At 42.2% G+C, this 8604-nt stretch overlaps 1 pseudogene; it reads left to right on the top strand.

Annotated features, from left to right (window-relative positions):
* Positions 1-6375: 6375 nt before the first annotated feature.
* On the top strand, positions 6376-7094 carry LOC122743635 (annotated as a pseudogene).
* Positions 7095-8604: the final 1510 nt, after the last annotated feature.

The raw sequence follows: 8604 nt of genomic DNA, 5'->3' as shown, positions 1-8604 counted from the left end.
AACTGGTATCTTGTGTCTGAGGCCAGATTTGGTCTCAGATCCTCCTGGGTCCATGGTGGGTATTTTGTCCACTGTGTCACTTAGCTGCCCCATGATGACATCTTTAAAATAAAATTAAGGGGTGAGAGGATTGCACTGGGAGAAAGGGAAAGGGAGAGGTGGAATGGGGTAAAGTATCTCACATAAAAGAAGCAAGAAAAAGCTTATGGAGTAGAGGGGAAGATGGAGGAGTGGGAAGTGAATGAGCCTTACTCTCATCAGAATTGGCTCAAAGAGGGAATAGCATACACACTCAATTGGGTGGAGTAATCTATCTAACCCTGCAAGAAAGTAGGAGGGGAAGGGAATAAGGAGGGAGGTGTTAAGAAAGGGAGGGCAGATGGGTGAGGGGTATTCAGAAGCATAACACTTTTGAGTAGGGATAGGGTAAAAGAAGATAGAAAATAGAATAAATATCATGGGGAGCAAATAAGATGGAGGTAAACACAGCAATAGTAAGTGGGAAAAAATTTGAAGCAGAGGCAAGAACAATGTAAGATGAGGATGGGGATGATGATGAGGGTGGTGGTGGTGGTGGTACTTTGCTGGGCTATTGTGAAGAAAATTCTTTTTCAGGTATAAGGTACTATATAAATGTTAGCTGGGGCGGCTAGGTGGCGCAGTGGATAGAGCACCGACCCTGAAGTCAGGAGGACCTGAGTTCAAATCTGGCCTCAGACACTTGACACTTACTAGCTGTGTGACCCTGAGCAAGTCACTTACCCCAATTGCCTCAGCAAATAAATAAATAAATAAATGTTAGCTATTATTGTTGCAGTAATCAACCTAATGGGTATATTATAAGGAAATTTCTCTTTAAAATACTATATAAATGTAGTTTACTATAAAAAATAAATCTGGAAAGATTTACTTGAGCTGAAACAAAGTGAAATGTACTGTATATAAAATAACAGCAATATTGTAAGATGATCTGGGGCAGCTAGGTGTCACAGGGGATAGAGCACCAGCCCTGGAGTCAGGAGTACCTGAGTTCAAATCCGGCCTCAGACACTTGACACTTACTAGCTGTGTGACCCTGGGCAAGTCACTTAACCCCAATTGCCTCACTAAAAATTTAAAAAAATATATTGTAAGATGATCTGCTGTGAATGACAGTTATTTTCAGCAATGCAATGACCCAAGACAACTCTGAACGACTAATAAAAAATACAATCTGTCTACAAAGAAAGAACTGATAGTATCTGAATAAAGATGGAAGTATAATCTGAATAAAGATGATGGTGGTGGTAGTTCCTTTTTCTAAAGTTTTTTTGTATGTTATTTTTTGCATGATTGTACATGTATAACTTATATTGAATGGCTTGAGTTCTTAAGGAGGGGGAGGGAGGGAGGAAGAGAATTTGGAACACAAAGTTTTAAAAATCGATGTTACAATTTATTTTTGTTTTTTTGTTGTTGTTGTTTTGTTTTTTGCAGGGCAATGGGGGTTAAGTGACTTGCCCAGGGTCACACAGCTAGTAAGTGTCAAGTGTCTGAGGCTGGATTTGAACTCAGGTACTCCTGAATCCAGGGCTGGTGCTTTATCCACTGCGCCACCTAGCCGCCCCCTTACAATTTGTTTTTACAGGTAATGTGGGGGGAAATTATAAATGAATAAATTAATTAAAGACAAAATGAAGTAAATATTCCTTTGTGTAAGCTAATCTGACTGTTCAGTGATAAAGTAGAATTAGGGTTCTGGGAACCCCCTAAAATTGAGGATGCACAATCAGTGAAGGCTTGAGCCAATGGCAGATACTTGGTATCTCCTGACCCCTTTAAGGGTAGCAGAGAACACTGGCAAAGATGTGAAAGGTAACACATCTAGCCTTTCAAGAAGGGGAAGGGGCAGAGTAGTCACTATAGGCATGAATTAGATGAGGTGTATGTAGGATTAATGAAAGGTTCCCATCCATTTTGAGAGTCAGATATGTGAAATTTAAAGAGTTCAAGAGACATAATTTCTGTGTAGTCACTTTATCAAAAAATTCTAGCATTTTAATAGAATAATTCAGTGGCACTCTCAAAGACACTCATAGTAGTGGACTCACAGCTCATATGTCCTTGGAAAAGTGGGTGTTCCAGAGGGTGGCATTCAACTCTGATTGGTTAACAACTAATGAGATAATGAATATTACAATGAGAAGAGGAATCACTCTATTGAGGGGCTAAGAGAGTGACATCATGTCACTCTTGGACAGAGAGACTGTCTCTACACCCAGACCACCCTTAGCTTTGGGCAACCTAATCAAAGAATTTATCCCCACCCAAACCTGAGTAGAACACAATGGGTTTCCCCACCTTAGATTCAATTCCGCATAAAGTTGAAGGGGGTCTGACTAAGATTGAAGAGAGTTCAACTTCATGATCAGTAATGTCCTCCAAAAGACCAAACTTTGAAATGAGGACTATGGAAAAAGGGGGAATTGGTTATTAATAATGATTTCTCTCAAATACCTCATATCCTTATATCCCCCTTTTGAGAATCTTCACATCCTTTTAAAGACGCAGGAGTCACAGAGCCAAAAACAACCTGGAAGATCTTTTAGTCTATTCGCCTCATTTTATACACTGGGAAAGGGCCCAATGGGGAGAAGTGATTAGATCACAAGATCACCAGGCTGTTAGGTAGCAGGGTCAGACTTTGGACTGAGGTCCTTCAATTACACTTGCCTCATCTTAACTAAGGCTCTTCTTCAGCAAAATGAATGAGGTTGCACTGGCATGTTGACTCACCACACTAATGCATAAGCTTAATTATGTCCTAGAGAACAATGGACTTCTGTAAAAGGAATGAATTAGACCATCTAGTCTCTCCTTTAATAGATGAGGAAACTAAGGCTCAAAGTTTGGCTTTGCACAAGGTCACACAAGCAGTAAGTGGGAGAGCCTAGGTTTGAACTCAGCTCAGTTCCTTACCCCTTCCCCACCCTGAGTTAAGAGAACATGTGACAGCCCATTTCACCTCACCCATTTGGCTGTGATACATTCATTCTCTGGGAAATTCTAACCTCATTGGAGAAACAGCATCATACCAACACTCACTGATGCTACCAACATCTCTTTGGTTTCTAGCCAACTGACATCACATATCTGAATCCTGGTTGGCTTTGGAATCATGCCATTTTGTATGTATGATCTTACCCAGGCTGAAGCTGATTATGTTTTCTGAAAAGTAAACTAAACAAATATAAGGATGAAATTGATAGTCGGCCAAGGTCATGCACAGATCATAGATTTGGATAGGAAGACCCTGGGAGGTTATCTAGTCCAACCCTCTCACTTTATGGAGGAGAAACCAAGGCCCACAATACTAAAGTGACTTACTCCAGGTCAGAGAAGAAGAAAATAGTTATGCAAGGATGAGGAACCTAGTAATATGGCTCTGTAAAAATATTTTCGCTTACTAGCTGGCCTAATTTGGGGGGACTAATCTGACTGGGGGCCTAATTTGGGGACCTTTGACTGGCTGGCTATCTGACTGCTATTAATTTCCAAAGTCAATCTGTTAGTGCCTTTTAAAAATTTCTCCACACTTGCTCTGCTCCCAAAATGAGAAGCAAAAGATTAAGAAGCCTCTTAATTAAATAATCAAAGCAGAATTTATTTATAAAAATCAATGTAAAAGATAAGGGTTAAGAAATGCAAATTATACAACCTGTCTGCTTTTACTATAATAAGGGCCCGTTGCCACCTCTTGCCTTAGAGTATGCTCCAGCTTTCTCCAACTTTCACTCTTTTTTTCCTTCACTCCATCTCCCCTGTTCTTTCATTTTCACTGCTCAGCTCCTTTCTTCTAACTCCAAGCTGCTTGCTTCACTCTTTAACTTCTCTCTCACTACCGTAGCCTCAGTTTCCTTAGCGAACCCCCTTTCTGTACTGTCGTGATGAACCCAAAGTGCTTCTTCTCTCACCGACCTCTCCTTCCTTTCTCCTAATGCTCCAGCATCCCTGCTGTCCGTCTTCCCTTACTGTCTTCTCCAAAGCCTGTACCGTCTCCTTAGCGTCCTTGTAGCAACCTCCCTTCTGTCCATCTTCTCCAAGCTCTCTTTCTCTAACTCTGCTTTCTCCCCTCCTTCTACCATCCCCCCCTTGTCTCTGGTCAGCCCCTTTTTTATTAACCTGTTCTCTCAGGTGAAACTTGGGCTCACTGTCCCCAGGGCCGGCCAAGCCTCGTGCTTTGTGAGCCTGCAGCTGGGGCTGGGCGAAGCAAACCCCAGCATCCCTGAGGGTTTTCATGAGCCTTTACACTGTGTGAACAGGGCCGCACCATGCCACACCCATGGCTCAGGGTTTTCATCTGTGCAGTTTAGCCTGGCTCAGAGGCCTCCCTGCAGCTGAAACGGAGCAGGAGGGGCCCTAGCCCCTCTTACACAGAAAAAAACCCTGAGGGCCTAAGGCTTTTTAATCTCAGCCCAAAGGCAGGGTCCTCAAATCACAATAAATTTCCACAGCTCTAAATCCAGCATTCTTTCCTCAGTAGCACTCTAGTGGGTTAGGCCAGAGGGGGGCGGGGACAGGAGTATGCTTGGACAAGCTCTCCAGAGCTCACAACCCCTGAAAGCAGGATGAAGAGAATAAGACTCCCAGAAGACAAATAGGTAATAGAGCACTGGACTTGGAGTCAGAAATTTTTGTGGACCACAGCATGTCAATACTGTCTGAGGGGTTTTCTTGGTGACAATATATTTCCTTCTCCAATAGATTAAGGCAAACAGACATTAAGTGACTTGCCCAGGGTCACACAGCTATTAAGTATCTGAGATTAGATTTAAACTCAGGTCTTCCTGACTCCAAGCCCAGTGCTCTATCCACTGAGCCACCCAACTGCCCCTGGAGTCAGAAATACCTGAGTTCAAATCTTGCCTGATATTTACTAGCTTGGGCAAGTCAATTAACTTCTCTCAGCTTCATGGTCCTGGGCTATAAAATGAGTAACTAGGCTCAATGACTTCAAAGGTCCCTTTTAGCTCTAATCTGTGATCCTATATTTTGAGATTCAGAAGGGTCCTAAGCAACCATCTATGCCAAACCATAAATGCAAAGGAACCACTCCACCATAAATTACCTGATGAGTAGCCATCTAGCCTCTACTTGACGACCTCACTGAGAGGCAATCCACTATCCCCAAAGCAAGCCCCATCCACTCTGGAGTAGCACTCTGTCAGGAAGTGTTTAAGTCAAGTCAAACCTAAATGGGACTTTTACCCCCTGGACCTGGTTTTACCTTCTAAGGGATTTTTTTTAAGTCCTCTAAGAAGTGATTCCCATTTAGTGGTTTGTTAGCCCTTTGGGAGTTTGTGATAATAGCCCAAAAGATTTGTAGCAAAGACTCTTCAATAGTACTTTCAGTAATAAATAATTACTCAGCACTGTTAGAAATATATTTTCCCTCTGTGACAATAAGCATGTTGTATGTAAAGTATCGTAGGGTTGTTTTTGCAGTAATTCAAAACCAGCACAAAAATGCACATAATGATTTTGCTGTTCTTGCATGGATCATATCAAACTCCACATCTGACTAAACACATGTTCTTGTAGTTTCTCAGCCTGTCATCAGATTGATTCCATACTCTCACAATGGTTCTATATTCAAGCACAAACCAGTTCCCAAGATATGGTCACACACATGCATATAACTTCATTTGAGTTCTATTCTCTTATTGCTGTCCAGTCGTGTCTGACTCTTCATGACCCCATTTGGGGTTTTCTTGTCAAAGATATTAGATTGGCCGGGGCAGCTAGGTGGTGCAGTGGGTAGAGAACCGGCCCTGGATTCAGAAGGACCTGAGTTCGAATCCGGCCTCAGACACTTAACAATTACTAGCTGTGTGACCCTGGGCAAGTCACTTAACCCTAATTGCCTTACCAAAAAAAAAAAAAAGATATTAGATTGGTTTACCATTTCCTTCTCCAGTTCATTTTACAAATGAAGAAACTGAAGCAAACAGGGTGATGTGACTTGCCCAGGATCACACAGCTAGTAAGTGTCTGAGACCAATTAAAACTGATAGGAGTCTTCTTGACTTCAGACCCAGCACCCTGTGCATGACGGCGCCACCTAGCAGTCACCTATACACTATACCAGAATAGTTAGCTCCTTCCTACATTCCCTTCTCTTACCCTATAATTATCTCTTGTTAACAGTATAATCATGTGACCAAGACATCACAAATATTTTAATTCCTGCAGCACAAATGTTAGGCTGGTTGAAAATTACCATGGCTGAGCATGTACCTTACAAATCATCTCAAGGAGTAGGTGGAGGCGAAAGGTAGCGACTGGTAGCTTCAAAGCCAGCAGTGGGGACATAGCTGCTGCCACTGGACCACCAAGATGTCAAGCAAAGATCACATCTATATCTTCCCTTTGAGAATGTCACAGACCATTATGAAGGCTAGATTAAAAGGAGCACAGACCGGCTAAAACCTCCTAAAGAAAAAATCTGATGCCTTGACTCTGTGATTTTGGCAGATCTTAAAGATCATTGAGACCAAAATACTAATGGGTGAAGTGATATGAGAAGCTGCTTTCTCACTCGCTGAGGCCAAATTTACAGCTAGTGACTTGAGTAACACTGTTATTCAGAATGTGAACAAAACCCAGAAAGATAATGTAGCAGGTGTCACCTTGCCAGTGTTTGAACATTATCAAGAAGGAGGTGACAGTTATGAATTGACTAGTTTGGCCAGAGGTGGGGAACAACTACCCAAATAGAAGAGGAACTGTGCCAAAGCAGTGGAGCTGCTGGTGGAACTAGCATCTCTGCAGACTTCATTTGTTACACTGGATGAGGCCATTAAAATAACAGACAGGTGAATGCCATTGAGCATGCGATCATTCCCCAGATTGAACATACACTTACGTACATCATCACAGAACTGGATGAATGAGAATGTGAAGAGTTTTACGGATTAAAGAAAATACAGGAGAAGAAGAAGTTCATCAAAGAGAAAATACAGAAAGAATTGGAGTCATGGAAATCGGCCAGAAAAGTGTTGGAGCCTGCTAATCTAATGGCTGAAAAGAAAGATGAAAATCTTCTGTTTGAATAGTCCTTCCTATTCTATAGTCTTCTTTGAGACCTTGGTCTTGGGGCAGCTAGGTGGCGCAGTGGATAAAGCACTGGCCCTGGATTCAGGAGGACCTGAGTTCAAATCCAGTCTCAGATACTTGACACTTACTAGCTGTGTGACCCTGGGCAAGTCACTTAACCCTCATTGCCCCACCAAAAAAAAAGTGAGTTAGAGCATTTTGGAGCAGCTGGATGGCATAGTAGATAGAGCACCGGCCCTGGAGTCAGGAGTACCTGAGTTCAAATCCGGCCTCAGACACTTAACACTTACTAGCTGTGTGACCCTGGGCAAGTCACTTAACCCCAATCGCCTCACTAAAAAAAAAAAATGTGGATGAGACCTTGGTCTTGTGGTTTTCTTACAATACATGGTATCCAGATTCTGTATGTAATGAGGCTATTTGTTATAGCCCAAGTTTCACTAATTGCTATTAAATTATTGTGACTATTTGGAGAGATTACAATTATAACCGTCATTTGTAGGACCTACAATTGGTAACTGACCAGCCTAGATATTACTCCCCTTCTTGGTCTGTGTGTAAGCAAAGTTGTGTTTTATGATCTAATCATATTTGAAAAACATCCCTTTGAAAATAGCAGTAATTCATGTTTATATGTAGTGTGACTCCTACATACACAGCCATTGGTTTGATCTACTTTCAACCTCTGTTTTTGTTACCCCAGTGCTTCAATCTGGTATTGTATGAATAGCTTTACATCTTTTTTTCTTGCATGGCTGGTCTCAGTCCTATGGAAGAAGATTTTTCCCCTTCATTATGAAAGAAATTCTGCCAATTTCTCTGTAACTGTAGTATAAGCAGATTAAAAGAATTTAAAAGTGAAAAAACAAAACAAAACAAAAAACCCAAATCATCTCAAAACCATCATGGATGGACAATCCCAAAAATTCTCCAGAAACAAACATTATACAGTCCCTCATGGAAATATTAAGACAATTTTCTGACTGAAACTTATTATCAGAGGGTGGGGGCAGAACCAAGATGGCAGAGGAAATACATTAAACGCACAGAGATCCTGACATAATTACTGCAAAAACAGCAATAAGACAAACCCTGGAGCAGCAAACCCACAAAAAGACCATCTGAGATTATTTTCCAGCAAAAGACAGATTAGAAGGGGCCATGCTGACCTGTGAGAAGACTCCAACTCTGCGATTGAATTGACACAGACCCCAGGCACGCTGAGCCAGAGGAACTTACCCCCAAGCCTCCAAATCAGTTACAGCACCAGCGTCTTCTGGAACTAAGCTTATGGTCAGGTGAGAGGGCTGAACAGCTGGGGGGAAGGGGGGGGGGGGAATACAGCCGTGTCTGTGGAAGCTAAGGAGAAATTCAGCTATCCCATCTCAGCAGGGTACCAGGAAGAAATCTTGAGCAGCAGTAGGCCCAGGTCAGGGAGGGGGCAGGTTCACCAGAGCTAAGAAGCACAGCACACAAAGTTCTGCTGGCTGGTTAATTAGCAAATTGGCT

The sequence above is a fragment of the Dromiciops gliroides genome, chromosome 2, assembly GCF_019393635.1.
Source record: "Dromiciops gliroides isolate mDroGli1 chromosome 2, mDroGli1.pri, whole genome shotgun sequence".
Lineage (NCBI taxonomy): Eukaryota > Metazoa > Chordata > Mammalia > Microbiotheria > Microbiotheriidae > Dromiciops > Dromiciops gliroides.
Note: the sequence above shows the minus strand (reverse complement) of the source record. Positions and strands in the feature narration are given on the sequence as shown.